Here is a 9,872-nt window from a genome sequence, read left to right as displayed (position 1 = left end):
ACAAATAGCCCAATTAAAAATGGGGTACAGATCTAAACAGAGTATCCCAATAGAAGAAATTGAAATTCATGAGAAACACTTAAAGAAATATTCAACTTTCTTAGCCATTAGGGAAATGTACACAAAAACTGCTTTGAGATTCCATCTTATGCCTTTCAGAATGACTAAGATCCATGACAAAAGTGATGTGTCATGCTTTCTAGAATGTTGAATAGGGAGAACACTCCTCCATTGCATTTGAGGGTACAAACTTGTAGCCACTGTGGTAATTGATATGGAGTTTCCTCAGAAAGATGGGAATCTATCTATTTTGATATCTAACGATACCACTGTTGGGCATACACTCAAAGGGAGCTTCATCCCAGAATAGGGATACTTAAACACATTCATTGCTACTGTCCATCAACAGAAGAAAAGGAGAAATAAATTGTGGTACATTTACTCAATTAACTCAGGTGTTAAAAAACAAATCACAAAATTTGTGGAACAACAACAACAGCAAAAATAAAACTACCATCCTGAGTGAAGTAATGTAGACCAAAATAGATAAATGTTATATATTTGCTTATATCTGGATATCAGTCATTAAATAAATGATAACCAATATACAATCTGTATATCCCAATGATAGGCCTAGAAGAGACTGAGAGGCAACACATATGTATCTCTGGATGGAGGAAATATAATATATTGTATGCATGGACTCAGGATGGACCCTGAGCTGGACATTATGCAGAGGAAAACCTTGGGATACATACAGCTGGATATTACACAGAGAAAAAGTTGGAACACACAACTTTAAGTGGGATATCTTCTTCAAATTCTTTCACTTGGTGCTCAGGAAACCCAGGAAAACAGCAGGCAGAAAGAGAATAGGATTCACATAGGATAAAGGACATCAGGAGAAAAAGGACCTCTATATCAACTGAGAAACGTTCATATGAATTCACAGAACTTGAATCAGCAAGCACAGAGACTACATAGTATATAAAGTAGTTCCCCTGCATATATATTAAATCTTTAAGTTTAATGCTTTTCTGGGACTCCTGAGTATGTGATTGAATGCATCTCTGACATTTCTGACTTCTCGTAGAGCTCTTGTCCTTATATTTGTTCATCTTTTTCTATCTTTATGGCATGATTTTTGTACTATCTTGTATTTTTGGTATGTTTTGTTATTTCTTACAAGCCTGTTCTTTTCTAAGGAGACACGAAAAGAGTGAGTGGACCTAGGTGTCAGGGAAGGTGGGGGGGGGGACTGAGAAGTAGATGGAGGAGAAACTCTAATCAAGATATTGTATGAGAAATAATTTGTTTTTAATAAAAGTTGAAAGCAATGACATCTTCATGGTTTCATGCTTTACAGTAATGTTTCATTTAAATAATTATTAAAGGCCAGAGATAGGGATTAGAGAGAAGGTTCAGTGGTTAAGATTATTGGATGCTCTTCCAGATGCCCCAGGTTCAATCCCTGTACTCATATGACAACACACAACTGTCTGTAATTCCAGTTCCACAGGGTCTGACACCATCTCACATACACATACATGTAGGAAAATCACCTGTTACTATACAAAATATGATAAAAGGAAAGTTCATTGTGAGTTCAAATTCACTTTGACTTTATAGTGAGTTTGAGGCCAGCTTATAAGATTTGCTTGGAGAGACATACAGGGAGAAGGAGAAAATGCCAAGGAAAATAAAAACTTTCTAGGGAAAAAAACTCTAGTGACCTGTTTCCTCCAGGTGAGCAATATTGTCTTTTCTCGTCCATAATGGTAGTAGTCTAATTAACTGTTTACCTAGCTTATGTGTATGGCATTTATGAGCTATTTACAACTCAAAACCTTAATAAGATACCTACATAATCATCAGGTTATGCACTCATTATGAGACTACAGCCATTCACATGACCTGCACTTCATTCCAGTATACATGATTGTATTTGCTTCTACCTAGAACCAGAAAGCTATACTCATTTAGAACCACATAAAATCACATTAAAATGTACAAAATGTAGGGCCAACATGATTTTGTTTATCTTTCTTTTAAGTCAAAGTTTTCTGATTCAGTAAAAACAGTAACAGTACTGTTTATATATAAACATTCTGACTCTGTTTGCTCATAACTATATATTCTTAGTATAACTTCAACCTGTATTCTTTCTGTTTCATCTGTAAAGATTTTTAAAATCAATAGAGTGCTCAGAAAATCTATATCTGCAGTGATATATCTAGAATCTACTACATTTAAATACACTTACATTTATAATACAAGGTACTATATATTTTAATGCACAATCATATTAAAAAATAGAAACATAGGAAAAAATGAATTGATCTAATAAGAACTGACAATTTGTAATGACCCTTGGGACTCAATCATTCTTTAATTGGTCGATAATACAATGTTTTGGAACTTTAAGTTAGTTTCAAATAGTTCTTTATTGAACCCAGTATACAAGGTATAATTAAATTAAATTACCTGGATAATACTAATCTTATTGTGACCCTTATGTGAATTCATGATGCTCAAGTTTTACTATACTTGCATCCTTATGGATGATATCATACCTGTGGGCTCAACTTCAGTTCAATTGATGACAATGACATTTCTAGTGAAAGTAGAAAAGAGACATTTCTGTCATTATATATGCTTATGTGCAACATATAATCCTCAACAAATAACACAATATAATGTTATGGAAATAGGCTTTCATTTTTTACTTACTTTTCTTTTCCCTTAATGTATCATATACTATAAAATCACAATTCATATTTTTATTTGTTGAAATAAATTATAAAAGCATTATCTGGTCTTTGTGCATATTTATGAATTTTTAATGATGACTTTCTAAATTGAAGTAGTTTATATACACATTATACTTTACTGAGCTGCACATAATATTTTAATGCATATTTTTAAAATCCTCAGGAGACATATAAGAAGATTGGTCTTTTTAACTATGCCATAATACATTGTTCTAATTCTGTGGACCTTAATAATTTTATTCAAGGTGATACAATCTTGCCGTAATATCATTTCTCATTAACTATTTTGAGTGAGTCCTGTTTATCTTATATATATATAATTTTTACTTTTTCTAAAGGCTAATCGTGAAAATACAGTATATGGGATATAAGATATTTTAGCATTAATAAATTTGTCAGTAATAGAATAAAATTGTATAAGTGATTGAACTGTCATGGTCTCAATGTTTGGGAGATTATACTTTTTAACTGACTCATTTTTTATCTTTTTTTCTGACATCTTTGACTCTTTTGCTAGTAATTAACTTCTGTGCTAAATATGTATCATCAATTTTCATCTCTTACTGGTTAATATGGTTACTTTTAAAAAAGACAATGATATCTATTGTAAATTAGATATTTTAAAGCAGTATAACTGCTAACATTGTAGGAAAATAAAAATTAATATTGGTGTATTTTTGCTACTATATGATGAAACTGATAGTGCCTTATTATTTAAATATTCCTAAGTATCTAAAATTGAATCCATATAAACATGGCACTTATTCCTATAGTTAATATTTTTATTGTGTACATACATTTCAAATGGGCCTTTATTTTGAAGGCTTTAATAACAATTATTTATTTTGCTTTCTATCCTATATTTTCCAGTAAGTTCTCCTCAGTTTACAAATAAACACACACATATACACACAAACACAAACACACATTTACTGCTATGATAATATATTATTTTAATATTAAATTACATAAAAATACAATATCTAAGCATCAAAGGACAAGATTTGAATGAATCATTTTAGATCATATAGGGCCTTAACTGTATTAAAAAGTTCATTTATTAGTTATGTTTTATATGTTTGTGTTAATTCTTTTGTTCTAGAATATTAAGATTTTTAATTAAACATTGAAAATAGCATGTATACGAAGAGCACTTTGATTTTTATGTTTTACCTTTAAAAATGTAATAGAACTTTGGATGGTTGTTTTTTATTATAAAAATAGAATGACATGATTCTCAGTAATAATTCTGTACCTATCTTGGTAAAATTATAATGATTGTTATTTTAAAACTATATGATATATTCACTTTTCCACAAACAACTATATTCAATTTATCATCTAAATAACTGGTTTTTTCATGAATAGTATCAAGATTGTTTGCTACTATTTTTTAGGTAATTTCATAAGTATAACTAAAATTATATTTTAAAAGAAGAGAGTTGGATATACAGATGAGGATATTTGGCCTTAAAGTAAAGGTTTCTGATTATAATAAAGCTTACTTAATTATGTTTAAATCATATGCTTCTGGAGAAACATTTATTTTGATTATTAATGTCTTCATCTATTAAACATAATAGACTTTTATTAGATTATCTCAAGTTTTTTAGTTATAATTTAACAACCTTTATAGGAAAAGACACCAAAATATAATTATATGTTTATCAAAATAACACAAATGCAAGGGAGGATCCAAGATGGTAGTAAAGAATACATACAATGTCTGATCAGCAGAAGAGCATTTATTGTATAGTGACCCAGGACCCAACTAAGAACTACAAAACACCAGTGCTAGTGATTTATAGGTATGAGGGGTTACAGTGTGTGGAGCACAGGTGGGTTAGGCCTCGGGCCACCCAGATGATTCTCAAAAATTCCCTGGGTTCCTGCAGGCCTCTGCTCAGATTCCAAAGCCTAACCACTTTCCAGCTTGCAAACTACTCCTGTACTCTGGGTATCAGAGTGAACAGAAGACAACAAAATACTGGTGTCTGGGTTTTCCAGCTCAGAGCACACCAATAGACTGGAAGGCAAGTGGATCTGACATCATGTTTCCCAGCCAATCCATGGAAAGTTCTTGTGTCCATGCAGTCACAGGCAAGGATTCCAAGGACTAGCAGCATGTCTATCAGGACACACAGCATCTGATTTCTGTGTTCCAGACAGAGCTGTGGGGAATAAAACACTAGATTCTGTGTCTTCTAGCACAGAGGAGACCCCAGAGTCCGGAACACAAGTGGATCTGACTTTAGATAACCCAGAAAATCCAAGGAAAGTTACCAAGGAATGTTTTGAGTCCATGATGCCATGGGTGCAGGACCCAACGTCTAGCCACATACCTGGCAGGGCACGTAGCACATGCACTCTGTGTCTCAGGAGGAACTGTGGGCTACAAAACACCAGTGGCTAAGTCTCTCTGCCTCAGCTTACCCAGGTGGTCTGTGGAAAATTCCCAGGTCTGATCTCAAGTAGATCTACTAGAAAAGTTCCCTAATCCCTGAAAGTGAGACTTCTAAACTTATAGCCACTCACTTACAAGCTACTCTAAACAGCCAGAGAAGGATACCAGAAATTACAACCCCATGCCAGATACAGAAAGATTGCTAAAGGCTAGCCTAAAAGCACAAACAACAAAACCCAAAAAATTATGGCATCCCCAGAAACCAGTTATCCCAAAGCAATCAACCCAGGAAACTCTAACACTTGCAAAATGCAAAAAAAAACTGACCTCAAATATTTCCTAATGAAGATAATAAGCAAAGAAATGAAGAAAATTTATCAAATACAGGAAGAAACAGCCTAGCAAATTGAGGCCCTAAGAGAGAGGCCATGACAGAAACCTATAGAGAAGAAATGAAATTACTGGGACAAATTCAGGAAAATACAAATAATCAGGTCAAAGAAATCAATATAACAGTTCAAGATGAAAATGGAAACAATAATAAAAGCAAAAATTGATTAAAGCCTGGAAAGAGAGAATTTACAGATAAAAACAGTAACTGTAGAGTTAAGCATCACCAATAGAATATAAGAGATGGAAGAATGAATCTCAGGTGTAAAAGATACAATGGAAAAATTTCATGGAACCATCAAAAAATGTTAAATATAAAAAAAATTACTGACAAAAATCATCCAAGAAATTAATGACACCATGAAAAGATGGAACCTAATGATAATAAGAATTGAGTAAATAGAAGATGCCCATCTCCAAAGTCCAGAAATAGTTTCAAAAATATCATAGATGAAAACCTTCCCAATTTAAACAAAGAGATTCCTATAAAGATACAAGAGGCCTAAGAACATGAAATGGAGTAGTCCAAAAAAGAACAAAACATGTACAACATAATAATAAAAACACTAAATTTATGAAAAAAAAACTAATAAAAGTGGCAAAGGAAAAAAATTCAAATAACAAACAATAGTAAAACTATCAGAATCACGCCTGTGTTTTCAACAGAGACTACAAAAACCAGAAGGACCTGGGCAGATAGATGTCCTGCATTCCCTAAGAAACCACAAAGGCCAGTCCAGAATACTATAACCAACAAAATTTTCAATGACCATAGATGGAGAAAACAAGATATTTCACAACAAGAACAAATTTAAACAGTGCTTATCCACAAATCCAGCCCTATAAAAGATACTAGAACGTAAACTTGAACCCAAGGAAAATAACTACATCTGGCGAAAACACAGGAAATAGATAACTTCAAATTAGCAAAACAAAAATTAGAAAAATACAAGACCACAACCAACATTGAAATAAACGTACCTAACAATAACTATTCACTAATCTCTCTCAATATCATTGGTTTCCAGTCTCCAATAAAGATACACAGACTAACAGAATGGATGCATGAACAGGACTCAACATTCTTCTGCATAGAAGTAACACATATCAGCCACAAAGATAGACATTGTCTGAGAGTAAAGGGCTGGAGAGAGGTCTTCTAAGCAAATGGACACAAGAAGCAAGCTGAAGTAGCAATTGTAATATCTAATAAAATATATTTCAAACAGAAATAATCAAAAGACATGAGGGGGCACACTTCATACTCATCAAAGAAAAACTCAACCAGGATGACATCACAATTGTGAACATCTACAACTCAAATATAAGTGCAACCACATTTGTAAAAGAAACATTAAGGAAGCTTAAAAAACACATCGATCCCCACACATTAATAGTAAGAAACTTCAACACTCCCCTATCACCAAAGGATAGGTCAAAGAAATAGAAGCTAAACCAAGTAATAATGACACTACCTGAAGTCATGAATCAAATGGACCTAAAAGATACTTACAGAAAATTTTAACAAAACACAAAAGATTAAACCTTACTTTCACCACCTAATGGAGCGTCTCCGAAATTGACAATATAGTAGGTCACAAAACAAGCCTCAAAAGATAAAAGAAGATTGAAAAATGGATGATAGCTAGACCTCAAAAACAGTGAAATAACAAAGAAGCTGACACACACTTGGAAAATAAACAAATCTCTACTCAATGATAAGTGGGTCAGAGAAGAAAGAAAGAAAGAAATTAGGGACTGCCTGAAATTCCATGAAAATGAAGAAATAACATACCCATATCTATGGGACACAATTAAAGTAGATCTAAGAGGAAAGTTCATATCACTAAGAGCTTTCATAAAGTGATTTGAAACATCTCATACAAGCAACTTAACAGCACATCTGGAAGAAAAGAAGCAGACACATACAAGGGTGGAAAGAGGCTAGAAATAATCAAACTCAGAGCTGAAATCAATGCATTATAACCAAAGAGAATAATTCAAAGAATCAACAAAACCAAGACCTGGTTTGTTTTTAGAAAATGAACAAGATAGACAAACTGTTAGGGAAGAGGTATCACCATCCATGATCCCACCCTGTACCTTAGAACTGCAGTATTAAAAGTCACATGTTACTGACATAGGAACAGACAGGAGGATAAATGGAATTGAATCAAAGATCCAGAAATAAACCCACACACCTATGAACACTTGATTTTGAAAAAGAATTAAAATCCATAAAAAGGAAAAAAGACTCCTCCACAAATGGTGCTGGTCTAACTGGATGTCTACATGTAGAAAAATGCAAACAGATCCATAATTTTCACCCTATACAAATTCAATTCCAAGGAGATTAAAGACTTTGACATAAAACAAGACACCCTAAATCTCTTAGAAGGAGAATTGGGGAAGAGCACCGAACTCTTAGTCACAGGAGGCAACTCCTTGAACAGAACACTAATAGCTCAGGCCCTAAAATCAATCATTAATAAATGGGACCTCACAAAACTGAAACCCTTCTGTAAGGCAAAGGATACTGTCAACAGAACATAATGACAGCATACAGACTGTGAGAAGATCTTCAATAACCCTGAATCTGACAAAGGACTAATATCCAAAAATTATAAAGAACACAAGAACTTAAATACCACCTAACCAAATAATCTAATTAAAAAATGGGGTACACAGTGAGGCAGAGAATTCTCAACAGTGGAATACTGAATTTCCAAGAAACCCCTAAAGAAATGCTCAAGGTCCTTAGTTTTAAGGAAAATGTGAATGAAACTACTCTGAGATTCAATCCTACAACTACAGGATGGCTAAGATCAGATGATAGAACATGATGGCGAGGAAATGGAGAAAGGGGTACAATCTTCCACTTCTGATGGGAGTGTAAACTTGTACAACCACATTGGAAATCAATCTGTCACTTTCTCAGAAAATTGGGAATAGTGCTACTGGAAGACTTAGTCACACCACTGCTAGGAATGTACCCAACCGGTCCATACAACAAGGACATTTGTGCATTGATGTTCATAGAAGCTTTATTTGTTATAGTTAGAATCTGGAAACAACCTAGATGTCCCTCATTAAAGAAAGGATAAAGAAATTGTGGTACATTTACACAATGGAATACTGTTCAAAAATTTAAAACAAGAAAATCTTGAAATTTACATGCAAACGGTTGGAACTAGAAACAATCATCCTGAGTGATGTAACCCAGACCCAGACAGGTAAGCATAGTATTCACTTATAAGTGGATATTAGCTCAAAATAGATTTCCTCTGAGTGTCCACCCAACATGGGATTGGGACAGATGCTGCCACTTGCTGATGGACTCCTAGGGGAGCACTAAGGGTGTTTATGGCAATATGTGGGATGTAATCTGAATTTAGCATTTATGTTCTTTTTAAAAATTTTTAATTAATTATAATTTATTCAAATTTCATGCTAAATGTTATCCATTCACTTGTATATTTTCTTTCCCACTCTCTCTCCTTTTTCTGCCCTATTCCTCTCCCTTGACCTCTGACAGAAATGGTCATTCTCACCCACTATATGAACACAGCCTACCAGTCTCATCTAGATAGCCTTCTTCCCCTTCCTCTGTGTGCACATCAAGGGGAAATAATCAAATACAGGGCACCAGAGTTCATGTCAGAGGTAGTCACCTCTTCATCTACAACTTTGGAGAATGAACTGTGCATTGGCTATATCTAAACAGGGGTTTTAGTTTTCTAGGTTTACTGCATGCATTGTCCTTGGTTGGTGTAACAGTTTGTACAGGCCCACCTGTCCCCAGATCCGCTGGACTTGATGGTCTCATTTTGGGACTCCTAAGCCACATATTACCCATCCCCACATAATATTCAATATCATAATGTTGTAATTAAATATAACTTATAATTTCAAAGTTCACAATCTCAGAATATTAAAGGGGAAATGGATATTCATTTTATTTCTGAAATATTTTCTCATTTACTGGTAAATCACTTTAATATAAAGGAATATTTTTTTTCAGTTTTTAATTTTTTATAATTTATTCACATTACATTCAGATGCTTATCTTCTAACTCATATCTTTCTGATACCACCTTCTCCACTCTTCATCTCTTCTGCCCTTATTCTCTTTCCTTACGCCTCTGATGGGGGAGCCTTCCCTACTGTATGACCACAGCCTATCAGGTCTTAGCAACAAATGACAATCCATGCATATCACACAGACCCTCTCTTCAAATATAGCCTATGGACAGCTCATTCTCCAAGTTTGTGTGTAAGGCTGGGGAGTGGAGACTGCTTCTGACATG

The sequence above is a fragment of the Acomys russatus genome, chromosome X, assembly GCF_903995435.1.
Source record: "Acomys russatus chromosome X, mAcoRus1.1, whole genome shotgun sequence".
NCBI lineage: Eukaryota > Metazoa > Chordata > Mammalia > Rodentia > Muridae > Acomys > Acomys russatus.
This window is presented reverse-complemented; position numbering follows the sequence as displayed.